Below are 16,969 nucleotides of genomic sequence, written 5' to 3'. Positions count from 1 at the left end.
AGTCTCTAGCGATTCCAACACCAAAGCTCTGTGAACCAGACCCACCCCCAGGTTTTAGGAACACATGGCTTTAAGAAAAGTAAGAAATGTCAGCAGAAAGGGGGGCCCACAGAAAAATTCCTAGAAGGTAAAGACCCAATATAGAGAGATCTAAAACCTCTGAGGAGAATATGATTTGGTCTCCAGCACATAAAGATTTCCTTGAAGAAATCAGGAAGGAGATCAAAAATCAATTTCAAAATTTCGGTAAGAAACCCAAGAGAAGATTAACACCTTGCACCAAGAAAACAAATCCTTGGAAAATTCAATTGCACAAATGCAAACAGAATATAATTCTCTCAAAACTTCAAGTGGTTGGGCAGCTAGGTAGCATCGTGGATAAAGCACTGGCCCTGGAGTTAGGAGTACCGGGGTTCAAATCTGGTCTCAGACACTTAATTACCTAGCTGTGTAACCTTGGGCAAGACACTTAATGCTGTTTGCCTTTCAAAAACCTAAAAAACAAACTTCAAGTGGTCAAATGGAAAAATCTTTCAAAAATAGAATTGACCAAATGGAAAACAGGTTGCATAAGGTAAATGAAGAAAATTCTTCTCCAGAAAAAAGAATGGAATTTGTGGAAACTAATGATTTCATAAGACAAGAATCAGTTAAATAAAATTAAAAAAACTGAAAAAAAAGAAGTGAACAAAAAATACCTCATTGGGAAAATCCACTGACCTCTAGGACAGATCTAGAAGAGATAACCTAAGATATCTTGATCTTCCTGAAAGTAGTTTAAACAAATAAAGCATAGACTTAATATTACAGGATTCAGGACACTGCCCTAATATCATGGAAGCAGAGGGCAAAACAGTTTTTAAAAGAATATATCTACCCCCTCTGGAAAGGGATACTAAAATGAAAACATCAAGGAATATTATAGCAAAATTCCAGAACTATCAAATAAAACAGAAAACCCTGCAAGCAGCCAGAAAGAAACAATTTAGATACCAAGAAGCCATAGAAAGGATTTTACATAAACGAGGAAACTGGGGGCAGAGCCAAGATGGTGACAGGAGAGGATCATCTCTTTGGTGTTCTCTCTCTGATATTTCCAAACTTATAAAATAAGGACTCCAACTAAATTTTTGAGAGAGAGAATCCACATAGGGATCCAGTGAGGCAGTTCTCCAGACCAAGGTAAACTGGAAAAGAGTGGAAAGGCTTGGATTCACGGGGTTGGAGGGGTTGCCACCAGAGTGAAGGAACTTCAGTCTCCCAAAGGTAGACCCAGGGCACTGGGAGTTGCAGCTCACAGCAGCAGGGGCAGTTTCCTAACCTACACCCAGGGAGCAGCGGGAAAAACTTGGTGGCCAGCTGGGGAAGCACCTCTGCCAGAGCAAGCAGGTGAAGCCCAGCCCTCAGGGCATTTAGTGAGTGTGGCAGCAGCAGCCCAGACCCAGGAACTGGAAGCAGGCAAAGCAGGTAGGCAGGATCCCCCCAGATGTGAGTGCTGAGCCTAGGGAGGGGAGGGGAGAGAGACTTCCAAGGTCTATTCTCTGTCCCTAGAAAAGGAATCTGAGACTCTGATCCCATTCAGATCCTTATTGCAGTCTAGACCCCGCATAGAATAGCAGGGCCCCACCCCACCTCAGCCCTGTGGCAGAGGGGTGCACTTGTGCTCATTCACAAACCAGGAGGCAAGACAGAGACTCACACATGGAAAGCCTTGGGAGGGGGGGGTCCCAATAATACTCAAAAGATCAGGAAGCACTTCAAGACCAGGCACAGGCTGGGGAAATGAGGAAACAGAGAAAAAAGAGGAACACCATTTAGAAATACTTTGCCTATGATCCCAAGAAGGATCAAAATAGTCAATCTGAAGATGAGGAAGTACAAACTCTCACAGTTAAAGACTCCAAGAAAAACAGAATTTAGGCTCAGGCTATGACAGAGCTCAAAAAAGACTTTGAAAATCAAGTGAAGGAGATAGAAGAAAAATTGGGAAAAGAAATGAAAGAGATGTAGGAAAAACATGTAAAGGATTTCAGCAGCTTAGTCAAGGAGATCCAAAAAATGCTAAAGAAAATAACATGTTAAAACCAGTATAGATCAAATGGAAAAAACAGTTCAAAAAGTTTTTGAGGAGAAGAATGCTTTAAAAAGCAGAACTGGCCAGATGGAAAAAGAAATAAGAAAGTTCTCTGAGGAAAACAAATACTTAAGTTGTAGAATGGAACTGAGAGAGGCTGCTGATTTCATGAGAAATCAAGACACAATACTTCAAAATCAAAAGAATGAAAAATTAGAAGAAAATGTGAAACATCTCATTGAAAAAACAACTGATAATGTAAAACAGATTCAGGAAAGATAATTTAAAAATTATTGGAATACCTGAAAGTCATGATCAGGAAAAGAGCCTTGACATGATTTTCAAAGAATTACTACAAGAAAATTTCCCTGATATCCAAGAAGCAGAGGGCAAAATAGAAATTGAGAGAATCCACTGATCTCCCCAAGAAAGAGATCCAAAAAAATCCACAGAAATATTATAGCCAAGGTCCAGAACTCCCAAATCAAAGAGAAAATATTAGAAGCAGCTAGAAGGACACAATTCAAATATTGTGAAGCTGCAGTCAGTATCACACAGGACTTAACAGCAACTATATTAAAAACTAGTATGGCTTGGAATATAATATTCTGGAAGGCAAAAGAGCTAGGAATGCAACCAGGCATCAGCTACCCAGAAAAACTGAACTTCTTCTTCCAGGGAAAAGGGATGTACTTTCAATGAACCAGGAGAATTTCAAATGTTCCTGTTAGAATGGCGAGAGCAGAACAGGTTTGATCTTCAAATACAGGACTCAGGTGAACCATGGAGAGTGGAGAAAGGTAAAATATGAGGGACTTAATGATGCCAGACTACATGTATCCCTGTATAGAAAAATGATATTGATAATACTCATATGATAATAAATAAAATAAATGATATTGATAATACTCATATGAACCTTCTCATTTAATAGAGCAGGTAGAAGGAGTTTTTATAGATGAAATACAGGAGAGGGCTGAATTTGAATATATAATATAGTGTAAAAATGGAGTCAAGGGCTAAAAGTAAAATGTAATGGGAGAAAGAAAAAGGAGAGGTGGAATAGGCTCAGATATTTCATATAATAAGATTTTGTTTATTACAATGAGCTATTGCAATGATATGGAAATGCGGAAGGCAAGGGGGAATGAGGAAATCTTTGCTCTCATCAGAGTTGACTAGTGAACTAGTGAAACAGCATATATACTCAATGGGGTATAGACATCTAGAGTAAGAAGGAGAGAAGGGGGATAGGGGAAGGGGGGGGGATGTGTGTGATGGAGGAGAGGGTGGACCATGGGGGGAGAGTGTTCAGCTTTAATGCATTTTCGTTTTACGTTTTTACTCCTTGCTGGGGACTGGGATTGAATGACCAGGGACCATAGGGCCTGGTAGATGCTGTGCCTAAGGGGTGGTATGTGGGTTTGGAGCCTCTTGGCCCCAGGTCCAGGGAATCTGTCTGCTGTGCCACTAAGCTAAACTACAGCACATTTAAGAAGAAGGACAGAGGGAAAGGAGAGAGAAAATATAGTATATATGGTAGTAGGGAAGTATGAATGGAGGGAGTTGAGAGCAGCAATGGCAATGGTGCAAAAATATGGAAATAACTTTTGTGATGGACTTATCAAAAAGAATGTGATCCCCCCAATGCAGAGCTAGAGGTATTGGAACACAGACTGTAGCATATTTATTATTATTGTTATTTTTATTAACATTATTATTGTTATTGTTATTATTATTATTATTATTGTTGTTATTATTATTTGGGGGCTTGCAGGACAAATGGGGTTATGTGGCTTGCCTGGGGCTGCAATGCTGGGAGATTGTCAGGAGACTGAGGCTGCATTTGGACCCGAGTGCTCCTGGCTCCAGGTCTAGTGCTCTGTCCACTGCACCACCTGGTTTCTCCTACTATTACTATTGTTATTATCATTTTATTTTATTTTGTGTCTTTTTAATTTTAGGGGGGTGTTGCAGGGCAATAGGGCTGGTATGGCTTGCCTGGGGTCACACAGCTGGGTGTTTGCTGGTTGTCTGGGGCTGGATTTGGCCTCTGGTGCTCCTGGCTCCAGGGCTGGTGCTCCATCCACTGCGCCACCTGGCTTCACCTATTATTATTATTATTATTTTCTCTTTCCTTTATAGCTCATGCAGGTCTATATTTTTGTGGGGGAAGGGGCATAATATTTACTCTTAAACAAGTATATGTTAGTAATTTATAAAAAACCCCATCATTTGTACACAAACAAGAATAAATAAATAAATTTAAATTAAAAAAAGAGGAAAAAAAAGAAAAGATTGCACAGGACCTGACAGCATCAACATTAAGGGATTGAAGAGTCTGGAATAACATATTCCAAAGAGCAAGGGAACTTGGAGTGCAGCCAGAAATCCACTATCCAGCAAAACTGAAACTTTTCTTCCAGGGGAAAAGATACACATTTAACAAAATTTCCTGATGAACACACCAGAGCTAAATAAAAAATTTCCCCATCAAACAGGAGACTCAAGAGACATATGAAAAGGTAACAAAAAGGGGGGGGGGGTAAAGAAAAAACCCTGCTACCTCATAAGATGAAAATGGCTATAAAACCACTTGGGACAAAGATTCTCATAACTCTTGAAAATTTTAAATCTATTAGATAGATTATACTTAGCCAGAAGTGATGGATCCTCATGACTTTTCTGTGACTCAGATAGAAGGATCTGAAAACAATACCTCCTTAAAAATTGGGACAGCAAGGAGACTGGAGGATGGAAGAGATTGAATGGGGTAAATATCATTAAATTAACAGGTACAAATGACCTATTGCAATACAAGGGAAAAAGGGAAGAGGTGAGAAATGACTGAATGTTACTCTCATCCAATTGGGCTTAAAGTTAACATACATACACTCAGTTAAGTTAAGAAACTCATTTTACCTTTCAAGTATTAAAAAGGGCAAAGGAGAGGGGGAAGAAAAGGGGAAATAACAGAAGGAAGGGAAGGAATAGGGGCAAAGAGAAAGGGGATAAAATTAGAGAAAGAGGAAATCAATGAACTAAATGTGCAACTTAAAAAAATTAAGGAACTAATTAAAAATCCACAATTAAATAACAAATTGGAAATTTTTAAAATTAAAGAATTTAATAAAATGAAAACCAATAAAACTATTGAACTAATAAATAAGACTAAGAGTTGATATTGTGAAAGAACAATACAATTGATAAACTTCTGGTCAATTTGATTAAAAAAAAATGAAAGGAGAAAAAAAATGCTAGTATCATAAATGAAAAGGGTGAACTCACCACCAATGAAGAGGAAATTTAAGAAATAATTCAGGGTTATTTTGTCCAACTCTGTGACAGTAAATATGATAATCTAAGTGGTATAAATGAACATTTACAAAAATATAATCTTCCCTTTTTTAGAACAATTTTATTTATTTGGAGTTTTACAAATTTTTTTATTTTAACTCCAAATTAATTATTGTCATATAAAAATAAACAAGATAAGGGTTTCAATAATTATCTTTTCTCTATCATGTATTTTCATTGCCTTCTCTAATTCAAGCAGTATCACCAGACATTATTTTATTTTTTCATTCTCCCAATTTATATTAAAAATAAACAAGCTTCTTCCCCTATTTACCTGCTCTAATATTTATCATTGGATGTAGTATTTTCTGAATTTAAGAATCAGGTTATTCGCGTAGGAGTAAGCCAAATTTTTAAGTCACCCTTAATTTTATCTCTTCATTTTCATTTTATTGCTGAGAAAAAATTTTGATTTCTATTTGAAATGTTTGAAAATGTATTGGTTAATAAGTTTCCTATGAACCTACAATGATCTAATTTTTGAATATATCCACTTTTCTATGTAATCAGAGTTTTTCTCTTCTTACATTAGGATTTTATTCTAGAAAATTCCTCAACTCTTTTAATCTTGAACTTTCACCTGGATCTATTTTTGCTTATAATATATTCATGTATATATATATATATATATATATATATATATATATATATATATATATACAATTTTTTTTGTGGGGTCACGGTAAGGAAATGATTGTTTTTGAATTCTCATTTCTTGAAATACAATATGCATATCATAATATACATGTCTTTTACTTCTTCTTGATCCTTCATAATTTCAAAAAAATATAGTAATTATGTGTTACCACTATTTCCACCTCTCCAGTCAACTCACCCATACTAGTGATCATTGGATAAAGAATAGCATTCCATCATGTTTGCTCAAAATGCTATTGAAGAGTTAATTTCCTTAATAAAATAAATTAATCCTTTCCTTGTTTCATAACAAGAAATTTCAATGAGTGTTAACTGAAGTCCCATATTAGCAATATTTCTTGGCCAAGTTATATCCTTGAACTTATTCCTTAGAATGAGAGTCTCCTCTTCTAATTCTTTTTTTTTTTTTTTTGCAAGGCAGTTGGGTTATGTGATTTGCCCCAGGCCACACAGCTAGGCAATTTTTAAGTGTCTGAGGCTGGATTTGAACTCAAGTACTTCTGACTCCAGGGCCGGTGCTCTATCCACTGTACCACCTAACCACCCCCCCCTTCTAATTCTTAATAGTGTACTTTAATAATGATATCCTTTAAACTATACTGTTCTTTATTTAATTGATATCTTATCTTTACCTCCCCTGGTTCTTGATTTTTTAATGAATGTATTATAATATGAAGTGATACTTCACCATCCCTTGAATTCATTCTTATTCTTCTGAAAAAAAAATAGTCTTCCATAGTCACAATTAACTCATCATTCCTTTACTCCTAAACCTCAGACCTATGATCAAAAAGTTGCCTTTTTCCATTAAGATATTTCATGCAACTTGCCTTTCCCTGTTTATATTATTTTATTTGTTAATGAAATTTGCTTCCACTTATTTATTATATCTGTGCTTATGATTCTCAAATCTATGTACTCGGCGTTCTTAATATTTCTGCTGACCTTCTATCTTACATTTCTAATTATCTATTGTCCATCTCAAAATGGATATTAAATAGATAGCTCAAACCCAATATGTTCAAATTGGAAATCATTCTCTTTTCACCTAAATCATTCCCTATTTTTATTCTTATTATTACTATAAAGGGTAGCACCAGTCTCCCAGATCCTCAGGCTTACCACCTAGGAGCTATCCTTGAGGCCACAGCAAATTATATTCCATCCTGCCATTTAAGTAATATTCCTTAAATTTAGGTCTAAATATCTGAATCTCTTACTCAATAAACTCCTGTGGCTGCCCATTGGATGCAAGACCAAATAAAAAATGCTCTATTTGTTATTCAAAGTGCGTCCTAACCTCTGTGTGTGACACATATTAGGCATTTAGATAGTGTTTCCTTCTCTTCCCTTTGGATAGTAGATTAAAGGCATGGAAAATCCAGTGAGCTTTTTTTTGTTTGTATGATGTGGTCTTGTTGAGAAGAGGACAAACACTCCATGGAAACTAAAGTGAAAATGAAGTAAATGGAAAGTGCAGTTGGAAGATTTTAATAAAAATTGAAGAAACTCACAATAAAATAACTTCTATTTTCTCAATAAATTATGAAGTGTCAAAAGTATAAGACTCTCATAGCTACAGCCCTGGTCAAAACATATGTTTCTTTAGGGACGACTCAGCCTTCACATCAGTCACCTTGCCATGCTAATAAAAGATTAAAGCTCTTAGGTGTCTTACCCAATATTAATTACAAACTCAGGCAAACAATGATCAGGATGCTGGGAGACATTCGCGGCCAAGAAGAGACAGCAAGAGGTCAGATAGAATTTTACAAGGATGATAGTCTCTGAGTAATAGCTCTGGGCAAAGATGTTGCACAACCTTCATTGTCAGGTCACCCAAAGGATGTTAATAATTTTTCCTATTCTCTGTTTTTACACAAAAGATTAACTAACTCACATTTGAAGTGTGGTCATTTTTGTAATGACTTCCATGTTGAGGTTTAGCTGGTAAATCTCGGAGAATGAAACTTCATGTCTATTTTTACTTTCTGTCAATTTTGTTGTAACCCTGTATTTTAAGGTATTTACAATTTTATCTTTCACAGAAGTGATGTCCAAGATGTTGGGGTGGTAGAAAGAAGGTTACAAAGAAGGCTTGATGACTGAAGAGAAGCAGGTAAAAGTAATTCAAGTAAGGGCCAATTTGGGAACAAATATAAAGATTTTCTCAGTGTTTGTGAGTATTTTCTTGTGATTAGAGAAAATATATATTTTTATAAAATTGGGTTTTAAACATATAATAGCACTAATTTTGTGGAGACTTTTTAATAGAAGGGACATTGAGATGGGTAAAAATAAACACTTCTGAATCCTGCCTTCTTTTTTACTCCCTTTTCATTTTGTAACTTTGTGATTTGTTCTCATCGAGCCTCAATATCCTCATATGGAAAATTAGGCTCTTGAGCTTTTATGATTGTTCCAGACTCTACAAAGGACATTAAATCTAGATGTCCCTGTTGGAATTTATAGCCAAGAAACATGTAATATTCTGAATGAAAAAGAATAATTGACTTGTAGACTTGACTGTAGCTTTTGCAAGTACATTGTCCTATTGCACATAATTTTTCAGATGGTTAAGCAGTAGCTAAATACGGATGGATGATGTAATCAGCAAGTAGAAAGTAAAAGGCATTGTCTAATCTTATATGAATACAAAATCAAAACAAATTTCTTTGCACTCAAAGGATCTTATATTTTATTGAATTAATATAGCATTTGAGCAGATAAAGATAATTTGAGGAGAGTGAGAGAGGTTGCAATAATGAGTATCAGAAAATGTTTCTGCTAATTTGAACGCTATATGAAACTCAAAAATCCAAATGAAAGAAATGAGGGTCTAGGGGAGGCGTGAAACAGACTATGCAAAAGATATGTAGGTGGATCATTTTGACTAGATACAGAAAGCTTAAAGGTGATTAATGTTAAATCTGAATAGGAAGTTTGCTAGGGTTACATTGCAAAGAGCCTTAAATATTTGAATAATCTAAGAAATTTTTATTTTATTATTAGAACATTGATAATGCACTGAAAAAAATTGAGTAGGGTGTGGGTACACAGGCTATTCTAACAGCCATGACACAAATCATCTCCAAGTAAACCGCCACCTGGACAGTCTCAGGAGCTGACTTGCCTCCCTGAGAGATAAGGTGAGCCGGAGTCCTTGGGAGCCAGAGTCCTTGGGAGCTTGACATTCCGCCCCACTGTCCAAGGGCACTAGACACAGCTGTGCCTTATCATCTCCTCCCTAAGGTACCCTCCTATCCTGTAATGCAAGAAGCTGTGCCTACATATCGCTTGCACCCCTAACAAATACCTCATTATTCTTTGTTCTACCCCAGAAAACCTAATAGTATATATGTAATAGCTAAGCAATAATAAAATTGAGCTGGAGGCATAAGGCAGTAGTGGCTTGACTCCTTATTCTCAGCTCCCCTCCTGGAGGGAGGTCGCCGCTGTGGGCCCCAAGGAAGCAAGCCACAACAGTAGGGTTGTGACTCATCTCTATGTTTTTTACAATTTTGACTGTCATTTAAAAGAATCTTTCAAATGATTTTCCTGAGATTTGTTTTTTATCTCAAAAAAAAAGGAAAAAAAGATTTTATGCATGCAGTCTAGGGAACATGTCACCCAAGATACAAAATTATACTCCCCCTAAGAAAACTATGCAATTTTCTTTAACCTGGCAGAATTACAAGAAGTAATTAGAATTACAAAAGTATATATAATTAAATGTACCCTCCACTTCTAGAATTTGGTAAACAAAACTAATTTATAAATTTCTGTAAGAAAGTAATTTATAAGAATTAATATTTGAAAAGTACCTGTTTATTAATCTGGTCTCTTCCTTTATAATCTTAGAATTCTATGAATTCCCCTAAACATGAGAATAATGCAAATTTTAAATGGGCTAAACTCATAAGATCATAGCATATTTTTTTATTCAGAAAATATATCAGCAAGAAGGTATAAAGGCAAAGATTTTCAGGAGAAGAATATGACTTGGAAAGGTTTGGGGGAAAATGATTTATTTTCTAATTAGATCCATGAGTTCCATCTTGTGTAGATTCATGTTAAAGATATTGAATTTGATTGGTGTCAGAGGACTTAGACTGGCCTGGTTTTGTTACAGAATAGCAGCATTTCAGTCACCAATAGACCACTATTCATTATCAGATATAATTCAAACTGTATATCTTAATATTTTAAAAATTGCATGCCAAAATAGAAAGTTCCTTGATATTTTTTTATATCACAGAAAGAAAAAAAGCTTTTTGATTTGAACTCCAGGTATACAAAAGGATTGTTTTTCCTAAGAGATTCTAGCCAAATTATTTCATCTAGCTATTAAGAACTAGAAAAATAAATGTAAAAAGTTATATTTACCAGTTTTTTAAGAATCCATAGATGGAAGACAAAGCTATATAAACCAATTTTTGTCTTGCATATTGTAGGTGTTGAATTGAATTGAATAAAATGATTGGATTGCTTAATGTCTAAATTTCTTCAAGGTCACTTAATCCTATGAGACTTTACATTAAGTACAATTAATGAATAGCCATAATTTATTATCTATAAATTATCTTATGGTCTTTGGGGGAAAAATAAAAAGTAAAATAATCCATTTTCTCAAGGAACATCCAATCTTAGTTGAAGTGTATATTAAATACAGCAGTGTGATAGAAACTGCTTATTCCAGCACCAGAGAACTGATTATTAAATTTTCAAAGTAAGTAGTTATATCTTTTAATTTGACAAATGCTACTTCCTGGTTTATTGAAGTTTTATTAGCCATGTATATTATATTTATATATATATATATATGTACATATATGAAACTAAGAAAATAATAGAGATGTCACTAATGCAGATGAAAATTAAATTTTGTCTATGCTTTCTGTTGGTTCATTTGTTCCCATAAAGGTAGCTAAACATGTATCAGTATTCCACTGAATATATGCAAAATATATTCATTCAAGATGATTTAGGGAAGAAAAATACTAGGTTGGAGGACTCAGGATGCTTGATACTTGAACTAAATTTTGATGCAAACTAAAGATTCTTGTTGTTCAGTCACTTTAAGTCATATTAGATTTTTTTTGTGATCCATCTGTAGTTTTCTTGGTACAAATACTGAAGTATTTTGCCACTTCATTCTCCAAACAGGGTTCGGTGACTTGCCTAGGAATATATATCTTTTAAATGTCTGGGATCATATTTGAACTTAGGATGGTGTTTTCCTGACTACAGACAAGGAATTCTACCCATTTTTAACACCTAATTCTAGGGTTTGGAAATTAAGATAGAAGGGAAATAGTATGGGAACTTGTATTGACAAAATCATGAATGTGAGAAATAGAGTGCTATGAATAAGGCATTTCAGTTTGTGTTTACATAAAGAAAGTGTGTATATAAAGAAAATGAACATGTAATAAGAGTGAAGATGTAGATTTCGGGCTAAAATGTTATCAATATCAAACTGATAAATTTATATTGATCATAGAGATATCAGGTAACCATTGTAATTTGTTGCAAAAGGTAATGACATGATCTGAACTACACTGAAGATGAATTATTTATATTAGCTCCATGCATTTGATTACATTATACAAAATTTTCACTTACATTGACAATTATTTGAAGAATGAATTAATGAAAAATTTTTTTGATTGACAGGTAAAATTTGTGTCACCCCACTAATAATTATTGAACATATTGTCTGGTAGCAGCAAATATAATTATATTTAATGTATTTCATGCATAACTCCTCTCTATTCAGATTATAAAAATAATGGTTTACACCTTTATCACCACTTGCCTAGAATATTGCAATAACTTTCTAGTTCTTCCTTCCACAAGGTTTTTTATCTCTCCGTCTACCATCCATACTATTGCCTTTTCCTTAAATGATTATTTAATTCTCTGCTTCAATAAACTCCATTAGTGCCATTTTTGAACTGTTTAGTCTTTAAATCTCTTTACATTATTGTTCCAATCTAATTCTGTAGAAAAATATATTATTCTACTTACATTACTTTGATCCAGAAAACTTAAACTTCTCTCTGTTTCTCATAAATGAAACTACATCACCTGTTTCTTCCTTAGTAATTTTTCAAGTCTAGAATCCACTCCCTCTTTTCCTCCATCAGAGAAAAATTTTATTTCCCTTTAAGCCAAAGTTCAATAACTACATTTTGTATGAGACCTTTAATTTTTCCTCCAAATATTAGTGCCATCTTTACATGCTAATTTCAACTGAATCATTTGATTTTTATTTGTATTTTTTCTCTTTATAATTATTCTCTATGTATTCAAATATATATTTTTGCCTCCTTACTTATAATGTTAACTAATATATAACAATTTAACTTTTTGTCTGGTTCATAGTAGATGCTTAACAAATGTTCTGGTTGATTAAAGAATTGATCATACCTCTATTATAGGCAGAAGTTAATCACAAAGAGTATGGATCATATCCCCTCATATACAATGTTTGGAATTTAAGAGGAAGAATTTATTAAATAAAGTGGAACCCAAGTTTGTTACATTCAATAGAATATGGCATTCTACTATGTCCCTAGATGAGAAAAATATAACCTGTTTTGGAATGGAGTTTACTATCTCATACTAGACATTGAAATATATATGCATTTGATGGGGAAAGCCTGGATTGATTAAATTCATGACAAATTTACATACATATATATATATATATATATATCATAATTAAGGATCTATACATAAAGAATATAGTTTTCCATATACACTTTCTTTTTTTCCCCAATATACTTTTTTTTTTATTTTAAAACAGGTCACAACACTAAACTCAATCCCATTCTGCCATTGTACAAGCGACAAATGCTTGCTTAGCAGGTGAGGGCAATCTTTAGAAGCATATTTGAAAAATGAATAAAAATCCATATAAAACAAATATTCAAATAGTTTCCATAGGAACACAGATAAGTGTGACCTCATCTCTAAGTCTTCCATATTGTTGCATTTGTGCCAACCCTATTCTTAAAACATTTAAAAACTCTAGTAGGAATTAAGATAATGGTTCCCCAAAATGCTCTAATACAAGCTAAACTTGCAATTAATGGCTACAAAAACCATCTATACATTAATACTAGCTGAAGTACAAGTTGTTGAGTGATGTTCCATTCCACTTTCCCAAGCACAAGATAATGGCAAAGTGTTGCTATCCTGATCCTCTACTTCTGCTGGAAAACCTTGGGTCTTGATTTGTTGCATGCGTTGACACGCTGGCCCAGACATAACATAATAGATAGTAGGTCTCTGGAATCCATTGAAAGTAGAAGCAGCAGCAACAGTATAAGCACCCATGTTTTCAAATAGCATCCAATCTCCCACATGCATTTCTGGCAAATCACAGCGTTCAACAATTCGATCAAGGCCATCACATGTTAGTCCCCATATGCTAGTAGAGTAATACTTTTCATCTGGTTTGGATCTATTTTGAAGAATAGGTTTAACATGTACATGATCAAATAGGATTCAATTAAATGATCCATATACTCCATCATTTACATAGTACATAAATGTTTGGTCATTTGCCTCATCTTCATCATCAGAGCCTGTCTGTTCCTTTAATACAAGATTTTTAGCAATGATATTAACTACAAGTGTGAAAGCTGATGCAACATAGTATCTGCCTGGTTCAATTATGATTCTCACACCAGAGTCAGAAGGAAAATACTTGTCCAATGCTGGATTGATTACACTTGTGATCTCTTTAAACTTAAGCTTTGCATCTTCAGAGCCAGGAAAGCCACCACCAATATCAAGAAGATACACATTGAAACCAAATTCTACCACCATGTCAAAGACACATCGGACATCAGAAACTGCTTGGACATACGTTTCTGGATCGGTACAACCAACTTCCCACATGGAAACTGACTCCAATAACATCAATATTCAGTTCCTTTGCTCGTTCAAGGAGTAGCCTACTAGTTTTGAGAGTGGCACCAAATTTAACACTTAGCCGACAGATGGCTTTGGAGTCATGAGTGGCAATCCTCAAAACCAGCTTTGCCTTTGGATGGGATCTGGCAACTTTCATTAGCTCTACTACACTATCAAAAGTCATAATTTGCACACCATTGTTGGCTGCATACTTAATTTGTGACACTTGTTTGCATGCATTTGCATAGATTATCATCTCTGGAGGCACCCCAACACTGTACTATTTGTATTTCAGTCTTGCTAGCACAATCAAAACCTGCTCCAATAGTAGCAAGTGTCTCCACTGTATGTTTCTTTAGAATGTCACCAAGGTCAGCAACATAGAAGGCATCTTTATCATCAGAAGAAGAAACTTCATTAATTTTCTGGTCCAGAATATCCTTAGCTGTAAAGTCTTCATCAAGGAAACTGAAGTTAAATTCATCATTGCTAAAGTTGTTCATGGTTTCTTGATATTCTTCTAAAGTGCAACAAAACAGAAAAACTAAGAGATGGAATTTAAAGACAGGCTATTTCCACCTGTGCACCCAAGGCAGTTCTTCAGGGGGAAAAAAAGTCCCGTTAAGGCTACGATTGTGCCTTCAGTGCAGCGGTTACACTGAAAGGACGGAGCAGGCAGCCCCCATGGAGATGGTCCCCCAACCTCTGCCCCTGTTCGTCCACCTCCCGGCCAGCTGGGGGAGCCACACCAAGCCACTGGCCGAGGTGGCATGAGAGCTGGTGGCAGAGAAGCTGGCAGCGGTGGCAGTGGTGGCAGTGGTATCCACTTTCTAATGAAAGGCCATGTATTGTGATACCAGTTCTAAGAACATGTATAATTAGCTTTGCCTGCTACCAATCTTCAAGATAGGTTTGGTGAACCTACTTCTTTAAATATGTAATAGAGAGACCCTAATTTTTCATTCAGAGCAGTTGCAGGCAATCTATGATTATATTAGCTCTACTAAAAAAGTGGAAAAGTAAAACTTTTATTATTGACTCGAGTCAAAAATTGAATGTGAAAAATTTTAGTTATTGGATAACATCAAGTTTATCTTTTCCTGGTGATGACTAAAAGGGAAAATTTTTGAAAGTATCAAGGTAAAGAGTTGAATTTGTATTTTTTTCTCACATAGGGTATTACATGATTTTGAATATTTTGTACTATCAAAGACATTACTCCTTGAATTTGAAAATGTAAAGAAAAAAGGAAATAAGTGCAAATCTCATCTCAGGATCTAAGGATTTAAAAGAGGACTGGGGTAGGGCCACGCATTTCCCCACTTAGCACAAGGAGTCATGTGCTATATATGAATGATAGAATGATGGAATGCAAGAGTTTATTCTTATTGAGACAGACTTAAAAGAGCAGCTAATTCTTTCTATACCATCAGTTAAAAAGAGATTGATCCCCAAAATGTAGTAATGCCATTGCTACTCTCTTCCCCCAAAAAGGATCCAATTATTTCCCATAGGGATTGCTCTATCTTAGGTGATCTGGGCATGTATCAAATCATAGGTTGACATTTAGAAATATATAGATTAAAACTATTTATAAAATCATAAACAGCCTGAGTTTAATCACTTAAATTGTGTGCATATGACTATTTACTTTTGCAGAAGGTAGGTAGAACCTACCACTTCTTTAAATAAACTGTTCAATATTTGGATAGTTATAATTGTCAGGTTATTTCTTCTTGCAACATCTAAAAGTGCTTTCTTTCAACATCTAGTCATTTGCTGCTCTTAACTTCTGGGGGAAGCACATCTTTCTGGAAATATCATTTTTGTTAACCTTGAGAGGAAAACATCAATAAAGTTAGAGACTTATTGAAGTCAGCATTGCATGCTAATATTGTACTATGTAAAAAATTCTAAAGCCCATTTACACAGTATAATTGGCATTCCCACACAGAATTTTCAGTCCTTATAATTCTGCTCCTGGTAGTCACATAAATAGTTGTTTGACTGATGTGAGTAATGCATTATAAACTGCATTATATCAGGGATTTTCTTATTAAAAACTAAAATTCTTACTCAGTATAAATATTTAGGTTGATTTAGTCCCCTGTCCTTGTGATCAAGTATTACTGATTTTTTATTTGATCAGTTATGATTTTGTTACCTATTGGGAAATGTTAGTTATCCTTCTCTGCTTCAATTTCATTAAAACAGTATTTAAGGTCTTTAATTATAAACCTGTTTCATCTCTAGCTCTTATGCACTGAGAAGGATCAGAGATTCAATTTTAGAGCTTGAAAGTTTTGCCAAATGCTTTCATTTTGGTTAGTAAGCTAGTCAATAGCTATTTATTAAATGTTGACAGTGTGCAGGCACTGTGCTAAAATTCAGACTCGGGATCCACTCCATCAATTGTGAAGACAAAACTTCTTTCAACTACCATCATAATCTTAATTGTCATCTCAGTTCTTGAAAAAAAGTATTTTGAGAATTTCATTATCACTTTCATATTCCAGTCAACAAAGCTTGAATTCTAAAGATTTCCTTAAGTGTCTTTGACAGCAACAAAATTTTAGCACTTCCTACTTTATCATTGATCCTAATTTCCTTATTAAAGAAATAGTATCTTAGTTGTATTTGAGAAAACTTCCCTCACTTCAGCAATTTTTGTATTCATTTTACTCAAAAGTCAGAATCAAGAGAGAAGTTGTTTGTGCTTTGTCACAACCCTTTTCAAAAGGCAAATTATATATATATATATATATATATATATATATATATATATATATATAATGGTATTTCACAATATGTGGTCATGGAGATGAAATGTTTCTTTGAATACTAAATCCTTTCTAATCTAGTTTGACAAGTGAACAGTTTTATGAACTTGAATTTTTCAATGAGCCAGTAGCTGAGCAAATATACTTCTGCTAAATGAAAGAGAGTTGATGCATA

General features: G+C 34.6%; 1 pseudogene; it reads right to left on the bottom strand.

The window, feature by feature from the left end:
• Window positions 1-13,201: 13,201 nt before the first annotated feature.
• On the bottom strand, window positions 13,202-14,553 carry LOC141515035 (ornithine decarboxylase pseudogene; annotated as a pseudogene).
• Between the last annotated feature and the right edge of the window lie 2,416 nt (window positions 14,554-16,969).

The sequence above is a fragment of the Macrotis lagotis genome, chromosome 1, assembly GCF_037893015.1.
Source record: "Macrotis lagotis isolate mMagLag1 chromosome 1, bilby.v1.9.chrom.fasta, whole genome shotgun sequence".
Classification (NCBI taxonomy): Eukaryota; Metazoa; Chordata; class Mammalia; order Peramelemorphia; family Peramelidae; genus Macrotis; species Macrotis lagotis.
Note: the sequence above shows the minus strand (reverse complement) of the source record. Positions and strands in the feature narration are given on the sequence as shown.